Source organism: Protopterus annectens, chromosome 3.part1, assembly GCF_019279795.1.
Source record: "Protopterus annectens isolate FY-2018-M chromosome 3.part1, PAN1.0, whole genome shotgun sequence".
NCBI lineage: Eukaryota > Metazoa > Chordata > Ceratodontiformes > Protopteridae > Protopterus > Protopterus annectens.
The window spans coordinates 1,097,889,730-1,097,910,763 of record NC_056732.1 but is presented as its reverse complement, the minus strand read 5'-3'; the positions used below and the strand labels follow the sequence as shown (position 1 = coordinate 1,097,910,763).

General features: G+C 40.6%; 1 protein-coding gene across 1 annotated transcript in view; it reads left to right on the top strand.

The window, feature by feature from the left end:
- The window catches only part of LOC122797753 (trafficking protein particle complex subunit 9-like), a 3,992,710-nt gene that overhangs the window by 3,856,710 nt on the left and 114,966 nt on the right, over positions 1-21,034 (top strand). The window lies entirely within an intron of this gene.

Genomic DNA, 21,034 nt, shown 5'->3' with positions numbered 1-21,034 from the left:
GCCTCCACTCGGGATTATCAAACAGAGAACACATCTAAGACCATCCTCCCTTCCCGGAATGGTAGCATCCATCCCTCCTTGCTGCTGTGTCAGTCAGGTGAGGTGCTAATCAAACCCGTTTTGACTGGGACATAGCCAGAGTTTTATCCCCCACTGGAACAGCTACTAATTTTGTTGAGTCAAATATTGTAGATCAGCAGACTTCCAGGGGTCATGGACCTGTCTTTGTCTCCACAGAAATATTTCTGCTACTCAGTCATTCAGTACAGTAACATGGTGTCTGTATATAATGGTGATGTCCTTTGCTCAACAGCAGACTTCATAGCATAAGACTGGTTACCAGACAAGGTTTGGCTTTCAGAGTATAGCTGTCCTTTTGGAAGTGGTAAAAAAAAGTGTATTAAAACAACTGTCAAAGAAATTAACAGCCATTGTATAGAAGTATAAGAAATGAAAACTGCAGTAGTGGGATTGACACAGTGAAGCACTGGTTAGCGCTGTCTCACAGTGCTTTTTTCCAGTTTACTCTTCAGGTTTGGTATCTTCTCCACAGAGTCTTTTCATCTTCCCTCTGTCTGCATGTTTTTTTTTTTTTGCTAGGTGCTCTATTTTTTTCTTTAGTTCACAGACTTGCCTTAGTAGGATCAATTGGTGATTTCTTAAATTGCTTGTATGTGTGCATACTGAGTGAGTGAATGGTGGGTATTCTGCAATTGGTTGATGACCTTTTCAGAATAAATCTCTATGCTTTGTGCCTATTGCATGTCAGGGTAGGCTTGGGCTACTCTGCAGTCCTATATTGGATTAAGCAGATATTGAGACAATGAATGAAAAACTGCAGTGTATTTGTATCATGAGTATCATTTTCCATCCCTGTCTGGGGCAAATTTTAGTGTCAGAAACTTGGACTCTGGGCATGAATGTCTTCCTCTGCTGCTGCAGCTGTTGTCTAGTTTCACCCCAAAATTGTCACTTACGTGGTATTGCTTAAAGGTGAAGGTGAGATTCATCTTTAATACCCTTGGAGAGATGCATGTACACTGTTGCTACCTAGTTATGAGCCTAGGCATGATGGTGTTTGGAGAATATATTGTAGTGCATCTATGAAACTGCTGTACAAACTCAATTTTCCCTAGACATCTGTCAGTGGAACCCTCCCAAGCTTCCCTGCTGCACTACAGCAACTCAGTTGCGCAGTCCCCTCTCACACAAAATGAGGTCACGACACATAAACTCACATATACGGAGGTACTCAAAAGATCAGAGACCTGCCAAACCTAAACCACTTGCACAGACTGCTATGCAAATAGGAATCACTACACATAATAACACATAGACCAGTGTCTCAGCAAATAAGCCCCTAAGGCAAAAAATTTCAAAACCTAATGTCTTGGTCATAGGTGACTCCATACTGAGTTACACAGATGTCCCCCTCAGCAGGCTGGACAAGGAGAAGGTCATGGTTGGCTGCTTGTCAGGTACCAGGATCCGTCAAATCACACATGAACTCAAGTCACCCAACTACAAGTATTGTTATAACTCCGTCATAGTCCATGTTGGGGTGAATGACTTGAGACGTACCATTCAAGACTATATGAAGAGAGACATTACAGAATTCTTAGATTGTGCGTCCAAGGCAGGCATGACCCTAGTTCTAACCTGCATTCTACCTTCACCCAGGGTGATACCGCAATATAAACAAAAAAGATCAACTGTAACAACTGAATTAGCTTGTGGTGTCAGTCCAGTGGGATCCTGTATCTGTCAGCCTGGCAAGACATGGTTGACAGGCCACGCTGCTTTGCCAGAGATGGTCTGCACCTGTCTTCTGTAGGCTTTTGGATACTGGCAAAGGTGCTTGCCTCCCCTATAGTGCCTTTTTTAGGCAATGTCAGAACAACAAAATTTCTGTCGTAACGAAATCCTGTCGAGACAAACTCAAGGTTTTGCTGCTTAATACTAGAAATTTAAACATAAAACTACACTCCCTGAAAGCAGTCCTCACCTTGGAAGATGCTGACGTCTGTGCAGTCACTGGGACATGGTTCAAGGCCTTCCACACGTTCAGACCTCAAAATGAGCATAAAAGAACCAAAGGTGGAGGTGTAGCCATCTTCATTAAAGCCAAGTACACCTCAAGACTAGTCAAACGGTACAACTCTCTTGAACTACTTCATGTCCAAATAACTATAGGCAAAAATACCCTAGCCCATCATTGCTAGCTATAGGTCCCCCACCATGAACCAAGAAAAGCTAACCGCCTACCTGGACTTGCTGGAGTCACTTGCCATACAGCCCAAACCTTAGTTATGGGAGGTTTCAACTATCTTTTCATTGATTGGGTGACATACATGACAATGGACATGCTCACCCAGAGGTTCCTGGACTTTGTCAATACAAATGCTCTGGAACAAGGGGCTCAAATGTCCTAGACATAATGCTCTCCAACACGTGGGGTCACTGCATTCCCCCCTTGTGCAATGCCCTCCCTGGTAAGTTCAGACCATAAATCAGTCTCATTCGAAGTAACTATTGAACCCGTTACAACCACAGGAGCAAAAAAACTAAAAAAACTTTTCCAAAGCAAGCTACAGCCTATCAAGGTATGGTATAAAAAGTTTTATATCCCCTGGAGTCACAGACAACAATGACTCCTTTGCAAATGTGTACAGAAATGCTCTGTATAAACACTTAAGCAACTGTATAGACTCTGCTGCACCTGACAAGATTAAAAACAGGTTCTCCCAAAAAAAACAAGCCACCCTGGTGGACCTCAAGTATAAACAGATTATATAACAAAAGGAAGAAAGTGATGTCTAAGAATAAGTGGGAACTGACTCAGCAGATGAAGATTTCCCTCCACAGCTTGAACAAGCAAATCAGAAATCTTTTAAAGTCGTCTAAAGCTAATTATGAAATTAAAATAATATCCTTAGCTAAGAATAATCATAAGGCATTCTTTAACTATGTCCAAAATCTAATAGGGAATGCCCAGCTATATGCAGAACTGGCAGAAGATGGTACCAGTCATACTATACTGGAGGAAATTGCCAACCTGCTAGCTGACAGATTTGGCGCAAACTTCACTGACCTGCCACACCAGCCATACCCCAAAGCATACAACAAGAAAAAGAGGCCACCAGTAGAGTAAAAGCTGGGGTTATTATGCGCCAACAGAAGGCAGCATGATAGGATAGGTTTAGTGTTTTATGACAGCTACACTTTGATAGGAGACGTCTTCTAACAACTTGATTGGCTCGTTTTTATGAGAAGTGTGTGTCTTTTTATTTTTGATTGGATGAGATGTTTTTATTGCATGTATGGTTTCTCTCATTATTTAAATAGTTGTAAGTTTTTCATTTAATTTTAGGTCTGATGAAGCTGTGAACAGCCGTGAAAGTGCTTACCTTGTTTTTAACCATTTAATAATAAACACTTATTCGAGCAGTGGTAGTCAGAGTTTTGTGTTACCCCAAAGCATACCTGACACTAGTCCTCTGCCTGTATCTCTAGAGATCAGCTCATATCTGCGATATTGAAGGCCAAAATCACAGCCTCAATGGGACCATATAACATCCCATGTTGCTTATTAAGCAGTCTAAAACAGGACCTAGTGGATCCACTTGGTGTTCTCTTTAACCATTGCCTGAGAACTGGCTTCATGCCAGCAGAGCAGAGAACAGCAACAGTAACCCTCTTGTACAAAGAGGGGCTGTCAATTGACCTTGGGAACTATAGACCCGTAAGTCTAACCAGCCTCATCTGTAAGGCCATGGAAAGAATCATCATGGAGCTTATCAACAAGGACATAGGCAACCTTCAAACTCTAGACACAACCCAGTTTGACTTCGTTAAGGGCAGATCATGAGTATTAGACCTAGTAGACTTCTTTAAAAAAAGTCACCAAAGTCCTGGATGAAGGTAAGAGAGTGCATACTGTCTCTCTTAACCTAGCCAAGGCTTTTGACACAATCCTCTAATCATGTATCACTGAGAAATTCTCCCAGCTTGGAACTAACCCTTACACCACTAGATGAGTAGGCAGTTGACTCACCAACGGAGCACATACTGTCAAAATTGGTGACTCCACCTGTACCAGTAGACCTGCCACCAGTGGCGTACCACAAGGATCTTTGCTGGGCCCTTTACAGTTTGGAATCTATTTCTCGGAAGTCCAGCTAAAGTAGACAGCCTTTGGCTTACCAAGTTCACTGATGATTGCAAATTGGGTGCAGTCATTGAGTATCCCAATGATGTTAACATATTTAGATGTTAGTATTCACAAGGCTGAAAATGATTTGGGCTTTAAACCTACCATCTATGACAAAGATGCTTTTACCAATTCTTATTTATACTACACTAGTGCCAACCCATATAAACAAAAGAGGAATATAGTTAAGGGGCAGTATTTAAGGGTATCTAGAATGACCTGTTGTGAACAGGACTTTATGAGTATGTTAAGCTTAAAAATATTTTTTGGAAAGAAAATACCCCTTTCATTTGTTAGAAGATGTGCTAAATGAGGTAAAGGATGGTAGAAATGATAGATATGCCCCTATTTTAGGGAAAGAAAATGTTATATTAAAGCAACATAATTAATATTATAATATGGAAACAAAAGAGATACCAAAGTCTGACACTGGGAATAATGCTATATTTGAGGGAGCTTTGGTGTCAAAATACAACAGTGATGCTAATCTTATTAAAAATGTTATTTCAAGTAGCTGGTAAAGATTCACCAGTTTTTTGGACCTTGAGGTAATTTTAAGATCCTATTAGATTTGTGTTCAGGAAATAAAACAATGTTAAAGAAATTTTAGAGCAGGATAGATGCAAAAATAGGATTTTGAATAGGAAAAATACTGGCACATTTAAATATGGGGCTTGTGCTCAGTGCCCATATCTTCTTAATAGTGACTCTATGATAGTATTTTTTTTTAACATTTGTTTACCAAGAAAGTCCGACTGGGGCAGACCCCATTTTCAGATGAGGCTCAGGAAGAAATGCTCCAGATGCATGTCTTTGGAATGTAGGAGGAAATCCATGTAAACGCAGGGAGGACATGCAGACTCCGCACAGAAGGCACCCCAGTCAAGAATCGCACTATCAATACAAATCAAAGTATTGGTGTTGTATACCTTGCCCAGTGTAAAAAATGTGATGCTGCCTGTGTGGAGAAGACTGAGTGCAATTCAAGAAGAGGATATATGAACACCTCTATGATATTGAAACTAAAGTTGAAACAAATGCTTTATGTAAGCATGCTAAGAATTATAGTCACTCTTTATTTATAATTTTTGTGTTAGAAGAAGTTGCAAAGGATCCTAGGGGGGGATCTTGGGAGATGAGGATTGAATCTCCCTATGGAGAGCTACTGGCAAATAAATTCTGGAAGCTAATAGACTCCCTGGTTTGAATGAACATGTCTCCATAGTGCCTGTTTTGAAACTCAAGGCAGCTAGGTTATAAATCCTTCACTTCATGAGTTGGAATTTTTAACTGCTTAGGTTAGTTATATATTTTCCTGCCTGGTCACTTAGCAAGGTACCTGTTTTTTCATTTCTACCTGTTACATTTTTAACATTTAATTGTTTTATTATTTAAGTACTGAGTTTAATTATTTAACAAAAATAGTTCACACAATTTGCCTGCTATTTATGAAACTTCTCCCATTCTCTGATATTTTATTTATTTTTGATAGAAAGTATTTTTCACTTAGGTAGTTGCATTTTCTATTTAAGGGTTATGTATATGTGTACATTTGTATTTGTTTGTACAAACACTTGTCTCTTTGGCTTAGGAATATTTGGATGTTTAGTTTTATATTCTGTCTGTTTAATGTTTAAGGTCTCTCTGCTCTTTATATATTGTTTTTAATGCTTATTATTTTGTTTTTCCTTATGTTGGTATTGTGTTGGGGTACAATGATTAACTATGTTTGAACGTGTTCCTTCCCTTATGGGTTGTTTTATATTCACTGTTTCTTTAAGCTTTGATACCTAAACTTAATTGAATGTTATTGATTGATTAGTTTAAGTATTTATAAGTGTAGTTAGTTTCTTTATCTGATGAAGTCCATGGCTTTAGGATGAAAATGCAGTGATTCATATAAAGCATTTTATTTTATGAATAAATAAGGCTGAAGTCCAAGCACCTCTGGAACAATGGTCAAAAGTTCAAATGAGAGGAACCACAAGTTGAGAAATATAAAAACACCAAGTATTTGAGTCCAGTAGCAAAGAAACGGTTAGTGCTTTCGTTTGGACAAGTTTCAAACTTCATCAGACAAACTATTTTACATGCATTCATCTTAAATACCATAACCTTTACTTCTGTTGGTTAAAAGCAGTGTCAGTCATCATGATTTACAGCTGAACATAAAACTGTTGCCTCATATGAACCTAAAGCTGTCAACACTACATTAAAAACAATTTAATACAACTAATGTTCAAGAGATGGTGCGAGATCTGGGAACACAGGCAGATAGCAATATGAACCTCGACAATCAAGTTTCCACAGTGGTAAGGCAAGCCTTGTATATTGCACATCTCATAAGTAATGGCATCGCAACCAGGTCTAAGGATGTTATAACTCCACTGTACTCAGCCCTCATAAGACCATTAATAGAGAACAGTGCTCTCTTCTGCGTGCATCTCACCAGACACCTGCAGCAGCTGGAGAGACCACAGAGGCTTCTCACCAAGAAAATACAGGGCCTCCAAACCATAACTGACTTGAATAGATTGAAAGCCATGTCACTGTACTCTGTATTGTATAGGCTGATGAGAGGTAACTTGTGCCTGGCCTACAGGGCAGTCTCTGAACCTGCCCAGATGGAAATGCTGCACATCTGCAAGTCAAATGACACAAGAGTCACCCGCTCTAGGGATCTTAACCTAGCCTGTGGCATTAACAGAATTTGCTGGAGAGACAGATGTATCTCCCAGAAATCGCCGCTACTCTGGAATAAACTTCCAATTCATGTGAAGCAGAGTTCCTCACTGAACCTATTCAAGCACAACCTGGACAAATGGATGGAAGACTTTTAATTCACTCCAAGGGTGGCACCTTTGTCCCAAATGGACAGGGGGTAGTTGGAATTTACTATAGACTTACTCTGCAAATTACATTCATCTTACCAAGGAAAATTGAGGCCATTCAGGATTAACATGGCTAGGCTTTTAAGGGCTCTAGGGCCGCTAGCCTAGTAAGCTCCTGTGAACAAGGCCTTTTCAGAGTTTTAGATAAAAATGTCCTAAAAAGATAATTGTTGTAGTAAATTATTTTTGGAAAAGCTGACTTTATGTAAATTACTCAATTTAAAAAAGTCATAGAAACAGTTAGGTGGTCCTGGAATACTGGTGTTTAAACAAGTGTCTGTACAATCCCCAAGTCAAAATATTCTGATGTGCAGACAATTTTTTTATAGGAGCGACAGCTTATTATTTTTATTTTTTATTTAACATTTGTTGACCGGGAAAGTCCAACTAGGTTCCATAGAGCCTGTTTTCAGCGGAGGCCCGGGGAGAAATGCTCCAGATGCATGTCTTTGGAATGTGGGAGGAAACCGGAGTACCCGGAGGAAACCCACGCAAACACAGGGAGAACATGCAAACTCCACACAGAAGGCACCCCAGCCGAGAATCGAACCAGAGAACCTCTTGCTGTGAGGCGACAACGTTAACCGCTGCATCACTTCTGGCTTGCCTAATGCTACATTCCTACTGGGTTTTCCAGTGGAATGTGTCATATTAAAATTGTCCTCTGATTCTAGTAGTCATCACATCTCTTTTTTAAACTTTTGTGGGCCCAGGAAATTCACAGAATTATTTTGCATGACAAGGAAAATGTTGTGTGGCTTCCTGTTCATGGGCAAATTGACTGACTGCAGCCAAATTTGTGAAGTTGTGTAAAATTTCTCCAGTTTGTATAGATCACTAAGTCATCAAACGCCATATCGCTGTTAGACATTATTGGTAAGACCTTGTGATTTATTTTATAATCATACATTGTCAAGTGAAATGCTTAGAAGAAAGGTTTTACAGTGTTTTAAATAGCCATTTAGTGGCTGCATTTGTAACTTGCATGATTCTGTTTAGATGGGGTTTTGCAGCCCTTATGATTTTGTTGAAATTATACTACTGCTGTTGTTGGGCTTAATGGTAAACACCATGCAATTCATATTCATCTTAATTTGTCAGTAAAAGGTAGGAGAGTAATTGGATTGGAATGTTTATTTTTCTTTTATCTGAAGTTGTTTAACTATAGAAATTATGTTAATGTCTGATACTGAAAATAGTTGTGACATACCAGATGAGATGTAGTTTCCTTGTAATTTGTTGAAGTGATGACCTAATGTCGCAGCAAACTGCAACAGTGTGAGTGGTACCACTTAGGTGGTGGGCTGCATTTGCTGCTTTTGTCCTTGAATGCCATTAGCAGTAGATGGTGCTATTGATAACCCTGAACAATGAGGTGTTGTGACGAGATCACATTTACCTACAATTTGTCACCTCAGATTCTTGTAGAGTAGGGTATGTAAGGCATTGTGTGGGTGCAGGTTGTCTTCCATTGCAGTGTGTCTCACTTGGTAAAAATCTTTCATGAACTATCTGTAGTGTTTCACTAGAAGAAAATGATATTGTATGTGAACATAATGTGTAATAAAATAATGTTTTGGGATTTTTTTACTACTGAAAACATCTGACCATCAAAAAAATCCACTCTAAACTAGGCGCTCTGTACAGGGTTAAACCTTACCTTACACAACAAGCTAGACTGGCCACTGCAAGATCCCACTTGCTATCCACCCTCCTGTATTGCTCGGAGGTGTTTACTAACCTATCAAAAACCAACCTAAATAAACTAGACTCCTGCTAGAACAGAATAGCTAAGCTTGTCACCAACCAACCCTACAGAACACACCACTGCACTGCTCTCCGACAGTTCAACTGGCTAGAACTTCCCAACCTATAATTACTAAAACAACTTTCAGTTGCCCATAAAATCATACTCAACCCTACCAACTGCCCAGCTCTATCAAACCTAGTCCAGCCAAACACAAAGTGTAGACTCCTCAGGTCATCCGTAGGTTCATAGGTAGGTACTAGGCTATCGGCCCAAGGGGCCTACGTAAGCCTAGCCAACAAGGTTCCCTGGCTTATGCCACCCAAGAAAGTTATTTTCCTGTGCCACTGTCGAGCAGAGACACAGAAGTGATCCCCAGGGTGTATTTCCTATTTCCCATCCACTCATCAAGAGTTTTCTGGAAGAGTGCTAATAAAGAACTTTGCTTGACTTAGATGAGTAGCCTGTTCCAGAGTATGAGAGGTCTCTGGGACAGGAATCTATCCCTCTAGCATGTCCTGTTTATTGTGGTGACAAGATTTAGGTCCCTAGAGCGTGTAGCTCGGAGGGATTTGGATTTCTTTAGGTATAGCATGTCCAACAGCTCTGGGTTTGACATAACTTTATATGTTAGGCAGAGATCACCTCGGAGTAGATGATATGCTATAGAGTAAAGGTGGAGTTTTTTGAGACGGTCAGTGTAGGGCATTTGTTTGAGGCCAGTAATTCTCTTTGTGAGGTACTTCTGTGGCCTTTCCAGCTGCTGCATATGTCTTGAGAGGTACATTCCAAAAGGGGCGTTGTACTTTATAATGGGTCTAATGAATGTCAAGTAGAGGGGAACAATGACCTCTTTTTTCCTGGATGAGAACCCTTTTATGATGAGGTGTGCCACATAGAAGGACTTCCTGACTACTGTGGCAATGTGACTATCAAAGGAGAGACTACTTGTCCACCTGGGTCCCAAGGTCTCTTATCACACATTCGGTGTTAAGTAGATTGCTGCCTATGTGGTAGTTCATGGGTACAGAGTTTTTACCAAAGGGGATGACACTGCACTTTTTGGCATTGAGCTTGAGGCCATGGCTCTGACACCAGGCATCTGTCTCAGCGAAGCCCTTCGTAGGATGTTCACATCATTTGGGGACTTGACTATGGCTCCTAGTTTGCAGTCATCTGCAAACTTCATTAGCCAGAGGCCTTCTGTGTTAGCCTGTACTTCAGAGAAGTAGATAGCAAACAGGGAGGTCCCAGGACTGGACCCTGTGGTACTCCACTTGTCACTGGTTTGAGGTCAGATTTTGAATCTGCAACTTTTACAGTGTGGGTTCTGTTGGTGAGCCAGTTGCCAACCCATCTTGTGACATAGGGATTTATACCTAGTTTAGTGAGTTTAGCTATAATTCCAGAATGGGGGTTGGTGTCGAAAGCCTTGACGAGGTCAAGATAGGCTGTGTGAACCACTCATCTACGGCTTTGTTGACTGCCTCAAAGAAGTCGATCAGGTTCAGGAGGCATGCTCTGCCTTTCACAAACCCAAACTGGCTGGGATCCAGAGTTTGGAGGTTACCAATGTCTTTGTTTGAGTTTCATGGTGATACTTTCCATGGCCTTGCAGACCAGGCTCGTCAGGTTAATAGGGCGATAGTTCCCGGGATCAGTGGTGGCTCCCCCCTTTGTGGAGTGAGATAACTGTTGCTGTGCGCCATTCAGTGGGCACAAAGCCTGATGCGATGCTATTATTGAACATGGTACTTGGGTGGGGAGCCAGTTTGTTCTGAAGTTCATGTAAAATGCAGCCTGGGATGTTGTCCGGTCCCATGAATGCTGTGTTTTGGCTTTAGAGAGTGCAGCTTTTGCCTGCGTAGTTGTGATTACAGGGACTCTGCATTCTTCTTGCATAGATATGGGCCCTTTAGGGGGTGGGGGGGGGGTAAAGTTAGCACTGAACCCATCTGCCAGAATGTTAGCAATATCAGTTGGTTCAATAATTTTTGTGCTGTTGTGCTGTAACTCAGAGCAGATCTGGGTGTTGCCTTCGAGATTTTTGACATAGCTGTAGAATGCTTTGTGGTTGTCCTTAGAATTAGTGACAATTTTATTTTCGTAGCTAGCTTTGGAGGATCTTATAAGGGATCTTAAAATCTTACTGAGGCTGACCAGGGATCTCCTCCAGTCATGGGATTTTACTATCCAACAAACTAATGCTAAAAATAACCCAATCTCACAACTATCATGGCGACTCCCTCTACTCCCATGCATTAGCCAAAGATTGGAACACCCTTCCTCAACAGATAACTAAAAAATCCAACTTGTCTACATTTACAACTACCCTAAAAGACTATTTAAATGATAATTGACTATGCCCCTGTATTGCTCCCAACCAGTATTCTTCCTATTTTTTCCCACTCATCTCACACGTTAGCCCAAATAGTTCTCATCCCACATAGGGCTATCCCACTATCTGTCTTATCTTTATTAATCTTTGTTCCTTCAGATGACCTAACTTGTAAAACTACATGACCAATTTTGGTCTTTCAGAAGTGACTCACATTGTAAAAGCTACATGACTTATGTACCTCATATATATTGCAAAAGAAAAAAATAGTATTCATGTATGCCTGAAACATGCATGTTTATATTGTATTCTGTTATTATATTTTGCTGTAATATTTTTTTAATCTCATTTACATATTGTTAGCAATGTACTACTTAAACTAACTTACTGCTTGTACCTTAATAATGTTCTTTTTGTTGTGGAGCTTTTCTCTCCGGGTCTCCGCTGAAAACGTTTTTTTTTTTTCAACCCAGTCAGACACTACCCGGTTAACAAATGTAAATAAATAAAAATAATTAAAGCAGTTATTTGGCATTGCTGAATGTTGATTTGGTGACAGTCTGCAACAAAACAGAACACGAGAGAGAGAATTATGAGGCTGGAGGCAGTGTTAATGAACAAGAGGAATGAAAGCTGTTACAAGCCACATATCCCCTTAAAAGTGCTGGAAGTCCAAAGTGCAAAAATACTGAGATTTAGAATAAGAGATATTAGCACCAGAAAAAAAAGCTTTTACTTTTTTGCAAACATGCATGGAGACCACATTTGAATTATTCATGCAAATACTGGATATTAACCCACTTTACTGCTAGACCATCTTAAATAAACCTCAAAATGTTTGTGTAAACATGCACTTGTCCAGGTGGTTGTGCAGATCTTTTCAGTTTTGTTAAATAAACACAGAAGGCCTTTTCATTTTGTACTCTGGTCCCTTTCCTATTCTGAGGTAGGAATTTCTTTAGCTTTTTTTGTAGTGTTATTTTAAATGTTAGTGTGACATTCTAAATGAAATCAGATTTTTTTGAAATTGTGTAAGTTGATTTTTATTCTAAGTCCAGTTCTTCCTTTGGGAGGGCGGGTATGACCAGTGTAATCTGGCATGTTCCCCTAGGGATGTCCAACTTGGAAGATTCCTTTGGGACTCTCTCCTGTTATGAATGTTGGACTTCTGCTTATCGGATATAAAGGTCCTACCTCTCAGCAGTGCAGATTTTCACAGAATGTCGACATTTTTACCTCATATTTTGGTCTGTTTCTCATAACATTTGTGATTTTTCTGGCAAATCACTGGGATGATCTCAGGATTGACGTAACTAAATAATGACAAGTTTCAGACGTCATATCCTTCAGAAAATGTATGTTATCACAAACTGTCATATTCTAGTAACTTTCTAAGTTTATAAGAGTAATATTTAAAATCTGTCCCTATTTTGGACCTTTGTCCTCCCATTTTGTCAGGTTTTGTCCAGATTTCTAGCACTAAGAGGTTGAGATGTATGATAAAGGTTATTTACTGACCGTAACAATGGGTCTGTTAGAGGTAGTTCCATCTACTGTTAACAAATCCTCCCTCTGTTCCCTACCGTCAGTGTAACCAGTACAAGGTTCCCTTTCTTTCCATCCTTCTGTTTATTGTGTTTCACTCCTCAGGTGGTTTTGCAGAAGATTCAAAGAAACTACCCGTACAGTGCTTGAAAAAAAGATGAAAGTTCTAAGCAGTCCAGGAAGGGTTTGCCTGCAGAGCAGTCCTAACACCTCATACAGATCATTCAGTATGATAAAGTATATCTTTAGTTTGCATACGTTTAGTAGGTAAACATTATAGCAATTTCAATGGAGGAAATAATATTGCATTTTTCTTGTCTTATGTGGTGTTCCCCTTACTGTCTCTGTGACTTGATTTGTGTACTTAATACAGTTGTTTCAGCATTCAGCAAATGTATTGAAATTCAGGAAAGGTGTTTGAAGTATGTTATCAAAGTTATTGCAGGATAAGGAGCAAATCCAAAAAGGCTCTGATTGTTGACTGATTTGGAAACGGTCATTTAAAACTCATTAAACCCTGGTTAAATTGGTACAAATAGCTATAGGATTGCTTGCCTTTCTTCCCTTCTATTTAAAACTATCACAGATATATACCCTCTTCTATCACCTCATCTACTTGTCTCTTCCCCACCTTCATTTCCTTGGGCTGCTTCAACACTGTCTCTCAGCTTCAAGTCTGTTTTAATGTAAAACCCACTAATGTCTGCATACTGTTAATGTTGTACTGCATATGCCTCTTTATATTTCATAAAAGAAAAAAATTGTTACTTATGAACGAAACTGATTGCAAATGATGAAACACTGCAGTTGATATCAGGGATGTCTGTATAATGGAGCTTTTCTCCCTGGTTCTCTGCTGGAAAAGGGCACTGCCCAGTTAGACTTTACAGGTAAATAAATATATATCTATATATCTGAATTATTTTACCTAGTTCAGAATATATAGATGTATGTAATGAGGCAAGAAGGAAGCATAATAGATGTTTTTTCCCTAATTTTTGACTCCTTTATAGTAGTGCAGTTTGATGCAGAATTGTTAGTTGTCGCACAGGTGTATCTTTCTGACCTTATTTTTTTATTCTTTAATGCCATCTATCCTGTTTGTGCTGCATAGAGCAGCTTTTTTGTCTACCTTGTCTATTTATACACTACACCTCTTGTTTCCTGACGTATCGAGACCTTCTATCACAGTTTCAGTTTGTGCAGGTTTATTTTGCTCCACTCATAAAATATCAGCATTACAACTACAGAGGAAAACCCCATGGGAACTGAAAAAGTCATAAAACAAAGGAAATACATTTTTACCTGGAAACTGATCTTTGAATAGCTGATGTCTCTTTGGATTAAAAAAAAATGCTTTTGAGAAGTTTTCATTCTTTCTATGAAAAAAACATATTGTCTTTCAAAAAAGACTCACGTCGTTAGAGTTTGAACTTTATTAATTTTTAATAAAGCAAGTCAAATACTTTTCTTTTTGAAGTAGTTTGTATTGCAAGTCTTTTAAAAGTACAAGGTAGATTATAGAAGTCTTAAACAACTAACATGAATCTGAAATTTTTTTTTATTTTATTTTGCTTTTGTTTACCAGGTTTGTCTTACTGGGTTTAGTCAAAACCCCTTTTCAGAGGATGCTTGAGGTGTAAAGCTCCAATATATTGCAAACATTTTTAATCAGACATTTAATATGCGTGAACAGATATTAAAATATACATTAATAACGCATACATTTCCTTACCCATTAATTACCCAGTAATCAAGGAGCCTCAATCCTCACCACTGGCAACGGTGGCTGATGTACACCGGGAGGATGACAAGGTACACACACAGTATTTCCAGATGCAGCTTTCTGCATCAAATGCAATTTTCCTTAAGACACACAGAGACCACATTCAGTCTGGGGCTGGTTTCTCCCTCTTTCTCCAGATCCCCAATATGACTCCCCACTGGCACAGCTGTAGAGTTGAGATCTCAGCTGAGTGGCCAAGCCAAGATCTCTACCACCCTCTCTGTTCAACCAGTGCTTCATGTCCCTGCCCAAGTAGTTGACACACACACTCTTTGAGGTTTGATTTATGCACACACACACATACACACACACACACCTTGGAAAGGCTGGCACAGGTTGCCTAGCTGTGCCCCCTTTTGCCCAAACTATAAGGTAGATATCACTGCCACCAACTGACTCCTTATCAGCTACTTTAAGGCCCTTAAGAAACAGTGTCCAGTGTTACTATTAATACAAATGGTAGTGTGACCCAAGAGCAAGGCTATTAGGAGTGGCCTTCACAGTGTCACCAAATAAATATGCAAGTACTCTCAGTACCTAAGTATCTCTACACAGATCAGCCACAATGAAAGGTTTAAAGATATTTATTAATAAATAAAAGAACAAGACAATACTAAATAGATATTGATAGTGACATCAAAGTTCAAAACCACCGGAAGTATTTAAAACAACATTTTAGGACAGTCTCAAATAAATAAAGAAAAACCTCTAAACTGTGCTTCACTATATTCCTGACTGAATCTAAGAGAATTACAATCCTGTAGTTAACTTACTTAAGAGCAAGTCAGATGTGGTGAATGGATCTTCTAGTTGTTGTCACATCAAAGGCAGAATACTGTTTCTCTCTGAGACCTCTCAAATTAATATCTCAAATATTACTGCTGGGCTAGCTTGCAGAATGACATCATTTCTTGTCATCTGACTTCTAGTCCCCAGGCCCAAAACAACCATTGATGGCCGCTTTTAGCATTTAGCATCTATCTGTAAAAATACATAGACAAGGGCTTTGGCAGATGCTAGAAGTCATAAAACAATAAAACACTTCCAAGACAATACAGATAGTTCCCTAGTACAGACATTGTGTCTCTGGCCTAGCCTATAGAGTAATTTAATTTCAGTTGTTTTTCTGAAATTTGCTTGACTGAAGTTAACCTCCTGTGTTCCAGTTTCCACCGTTAAAATATATACATTTAAACAGTTACAATAGTGCATGTACATTTCTGTTATATTCCAGTAGGGCACACTGTGGATCCATTTTAGACACAAGCATCTTATATAAATCATTTCTATATTCACCAGTGACATATAATTATTTACAAACTTCCAGATAGCTGTGCTGGCAGTATCTCCCTTTGTCACACTTCTATATAAATCATGTTGATATTCACAAATGACATGTAATTATTTAAAAATTCCAGATAACTGTGCTGGCAGTATCTCCCTTTGTCATACTTGCCATCACCTTCTGGCAGCCAGTGACACCTCTTCCATCCTCCCCCAACAGACAGCATCATTGTCTCTGTTGCTAACTGTCAACAGCATGCTGTACTACCAGCTTTGATGTTGTGGAATCCTGTCACCATTTTATATTTGCCTGTACCTGTTCTCCCCAGGTATGGTTTTGGAGAGTATGTTGAATGTCCCAGACATGACGTTATTACTTCTAGTGCTAGACAGCTATGAATATATATACTGTGCATGCCCAGACCCCCTCTTTCTCGTTTACTATGATGGACACGGCAGAGTTAGTAGGAGATGGTGCTTGTGGGTATTTGGGTTGTTGATTACAGAAGCTATAGCCTATGCATTAATATTTTGTTCACATTTGTAACATGCCCAAAGAAAGTATCAGAGAATTCGCTGAACTTGCTTGGGCATCTGTCTAATGAATCTCAGAGGTTGCAAGTCAACAGGTAAAATGTGATGCAGTTTATTTGCTAGAGAACTTCATGCATTTATGGTTTCTTTGTAATTTTGAGTCTGCAATTGTTTTCGTGTATGGGGGAGTAATAATGTTCAGGCATTTGTAAAAAGCCTTTGATGTGTACCCAAACAAAATCACATTGGCTTCAAATGTAGCTACAGCCTGAGAGCTCATGTCAGGTCTGTTGAAAAGTATTCTTATAAAACTGAATTAAGGACTTGTGGCATAAAATCCGAGGTTAAAGTGCAAAAGTTTTCAATGAAGTCACTTTTTCCAAAAAAAAAACCAAACAAAAAAAACTTTATCCTAAAGACAGAACGTTTGTGTTGCAAAAACTAGGCTTTGTGGGTACTTGCTTTGTCACAATCTGAACCATTTATGATACTCTCCTAGAATGTAAGCAGTTTCGTAATGTCATAGATCAGTTTAACAGAATACACAGACAGCTGTTTTCAACACTTGAGAGCTGTTTCATCTGGTGACTGGAAAAATATTTTAAAATTCTCAAGCAAAGGCAAGTTCTGTATATGACTGTGTCAGATGCATTGAGGAAGATGCTATGAAGTACCTTGGGTAACCTGTGAGTAGAGTATCTAATAGTTACTGCAAAACAGAAAATTGTAAATACAGAAACTGTTTTCAGTGCAGTTTTTTCAAGCATGATGATTGAAAGCTGCATATCATCACAAGGAAAGCTATGGAAGAATAAATGGCATTTGATGATTAAGTGATACATCTGGATAAAGGTGCGATATCATAAACCTTCTGTATAATAGTGATGAGCAACTATACAAGTGCAGCTTATGGTGCACGTCGGAAAGTTAATACTCTTTAAACATTGTGTGTTTTTTTTCCATTTTAGTATATCAATTAAGCCATGATGAAGAAATCAGTGAAGGACATTTATCTTGTCCACAGTTTTTAGTTTGTTCAGCAGTACACGATTATGTGACACAGGTGTAAAAAAGAAGAAATGGTATTTACAAATAAGTAGCAAAGTAGTTGTCTTTAGAAAATTATTTTTATGACCTATGTAAAACTACATACAAATAAAACTCACTTTATTAAGCCAAGAAGTTGTAAATGATACAAAGCCATTTTATTTACTAAATATACATGGATTAGGCCACTGGATAAATTTGGTAAAACTGTACTGCTGTCATTCAAACTGATTTTTAGTGAAGGTTGCAGGACTAAAATGTGAGAAGAGGTGAAGGATTTGAATTTGTAAATACCACTTTGCAGAAAGGTTTTGAAAAAAACAAACAATCTTTTTACAATGCAAAAAACTCCATAGTGTGCATTTTGGATAGGTTTAAGCTTGCTGTCAAAACAAAAATGTGGCTATATTTTATAATGTTTGTTACACAAGCATATATAAATGCTTTACATCCTTTTAAAAGTGCCTATAATTCCTATTATCTCTGTTCATCAGAGTGAGAGTTGTCATTGTGATGTGTTCCATTTCTTTAGGTCTCAAGAAAATTCTGTCTAAGGATCTATTCCTGAAAATTGATTGTGTTTCAGACCGTAGCTTTGATTTAGCATTCCAGCTGCTGGAGGACCAAGCTATGGGAGGGATACGAGTGAACAGCTGCTTCCAGCTCATGTACCCTGGTAATGAGGGTAATGTAAGAGTGTTCAATCTCACTGTTTGTTCTTACACACGGGTTCGGAGCCGATCCTCGGCTCCAAGTCGGCCGAATTGCAAAGCTTTGAATCTCAGAGAAGCTCAAGACCAGCCCATATCCCACAATCCTCCCTGCCATTACTCAGATCTAGTTTGCCGCTGCAACAGATCGGATCGAGGAGAGCTCGGACCAGATAGAAACTTGAGTTGTTGTTGATTTCTTCAGATAAGAATTCAAATTTTTTTCTAGTTAGTAGTTACTATAGAAGTGCTGTGTGTGTGTGTGTGTGTGTGTGTGTGTGTGTGTGTGTGTGTGTGTGTGATTTATATATATATATATATATATATAGTCCCATTTTTCTTCTTCAGGCACCTTTATGGCCAAACCTTTTTTCTTGGGTGTGTTTTTTTTTTGTGAGAGTTTTATTTATATATATATATAACCTATTATTGTAGTTATTATCATTGTTACTGTACAATGTCTGAAAAAGCCAAATCTGGTTTTAAAAGATGTCAGTGTGGGCAGAAAATGTCCATTACTGACAATCATGCTTCCTGTGTCTACTGTCTTGGCCCTCTCCATCTCCAAGAGGATTGCTCTATTTGTCATTCCTTTAGTGGGAGGGTCATGACAGATAGACGCAGGAAGCTTATTGACAGAGGGTTGTTGAAGCCGGCCTTTCAAGAGGCCTTGGACAAGTCGGATCAGGCTTCTAAATCCTCGAAGGGGTCGAAGATGTCGGAGCCAATTTCATTGGCTCTGAGTTCATCTTCTTGGGTTCGTTCGCCGGTTCCTCAGATCTCGGGACCGAGTGCCGAACATTTAACTTTTACTGAGCCCCAGATCTTGGAACCGGTGTCGGAACTGCCACCACCGTCCATTCTTCGGTCGGTGCCATCTTCGGCTCCTTCGACCCGTTCTTCCAGACCCTTGTCTGACACAGATGTGGATCGTGTTGTGCAAAAACTCATGGAGAACACTGCCCTTTTCAGGTTAATTGCAGTTTCCTCCCAGTTGGTGTCGAAACTAGAAGGCCTCCCCATATCTCCAATGGGTCCTCCTTCGAGACCCATCCAGATCTCGGAGCCGGGAGAAGATGACCTGGTGATAGTGGAGCCCTCGGTGCCGAAACTGTCCATTGCACGATCGGCACCTTTGACTTCGACTCCTTCGGAACTGTTAGGGGAGTCGCGGAGCCGACGGTCTTTGCTCGGTTCTGGGACCGAGAGTCGTACCGACCTGTTGGTGCCAACCCTCCCTCCCTCTCGGGGCCTCGGCACAGACTGGTTCAGCTCCGTCCTCGGGGTCGGAGCCCACGGCACCTTGTTCTGGGATGCTTCCGTGTTCTTCGGAACCGGGGGGAGCCCTTAGCCAGGGGTTCGGGGGCCTTTGACCTTATGAGGAAGGTATTGTCTGCACAGACAACCACATCATCAGGGGAATCTTCTCCTTCCCCAAAAGGGCCACTTTCTGTTTCTGCACCCACGATCCATCCCAAGCATCGAGCCCAATTGCCTCAGCCACCCACAGTGGGTTCCCCTTGTTCCTTGGAGGCCTCACCAGAAGCCCCCTCTGATGAGATCCCAAGGAAACGGTTGTGCAAGAGGAGGCACATAGATTCCCCACAGGAATCTCTAACATCGGACACCGACTTGGATGAGGCAGAGGGGTCCTCCAAATCACCCTCGGAGGATGTGTCATTTGCAGACATCCTGGAGATCTTGAAACAGAGGGGTGATTGGCAGTCCCCTAGCCCCCTCTGAGGACGAGTCGGTACTGCTGAAGGCTTTTGGGGCTCAACCTTCTACCTCCTGGGTGACCCCGCCCTTCGATGAATTAATGGATTTGATTGCTCGAAGGGCGTGGGAGACACCTGACACAGTGGAACCAGTACCTAGGAAACCAAACAAGTTCATCACTGCCCCCCAAGATAAATCTTATCTCACCAAGGGAGTTCCTGTCGACGCTATGGTGGTGGCGGCAGCCACGAAAAAGGAGATGTCTGAGTCTTCCTCTTCTGTTCATCCTCCTAATAAGGATTCTAGGACTATGGACAGATATGGGAAGCACATTTTTAGTTCAGCGACTTTTTCCATGCGTTCGCTAAACTACCTGACCCATTTCACACGTTTGCAGAGGGATCTCATCAAGGAGCTGACAGGTACCCTCCAGGGTAACACAGATGCTGCTGTTTCAGATAAGGTAACAGCACAGCTTAACACCCTCACATCCATAGTAAACTCATCCATGAGGCTCATCTCGTATGCAGCCGAGGGATCGAGTAGAGCTGCAGCTTCAGCGATTGCTCTTCGAAGACCATCATGGATGCGGCTGTGCTCCTTTGCGGAAGCCTTCAAGTCTTCCTTTGCCAATGCCCCTTTTGATGGTGCCACACTTTTTGGGCCCAAGGTTAAGGAGACTCTCACTTGGTGCGAGCAAGAGGGAAAGACCCTGTCTGCTGTCGGGGTCCGTTTTTCCGCTCCTACTAGACCGTATCCCAAAGGACAACGAGGCGGAAAAATGTGGTTCCGTAAGAATCGGGGATCTTTCCAGACCACACAGAGTGACACCCCCTCCAGAGGAGGGGGCAGAAATGGAAGATGCCGCCCCAGCAGCAGAGGGGGGTCCGCATAACCAAGGCGACAGGGATTCCGTCCCTGGAAAACCTTTCCAGCACTCCTGAACGGAGGCCCGGCTGTCCTGCTCTGGAGGCAGTAGGGGGTCGCTTAGCTTTATACCCACTGGCCTGGCTAAACATTACTTCAGATTCTTGGGTAAAAAGCATTATAACCAGAGGATACAAAATCCCCTTTCTTTCAACACCACCTCTACAAAGAAAATTTCCAGACGTGCCACCCCGTCTGCGAAAACTAGCAGCTGTAGAAATTTCAAAGCTGCTCGAAAACAGAGTCATCCAACCAGTCCCGGCGGACCAAAGAGGATTCAGAACTTACTCAAGGTA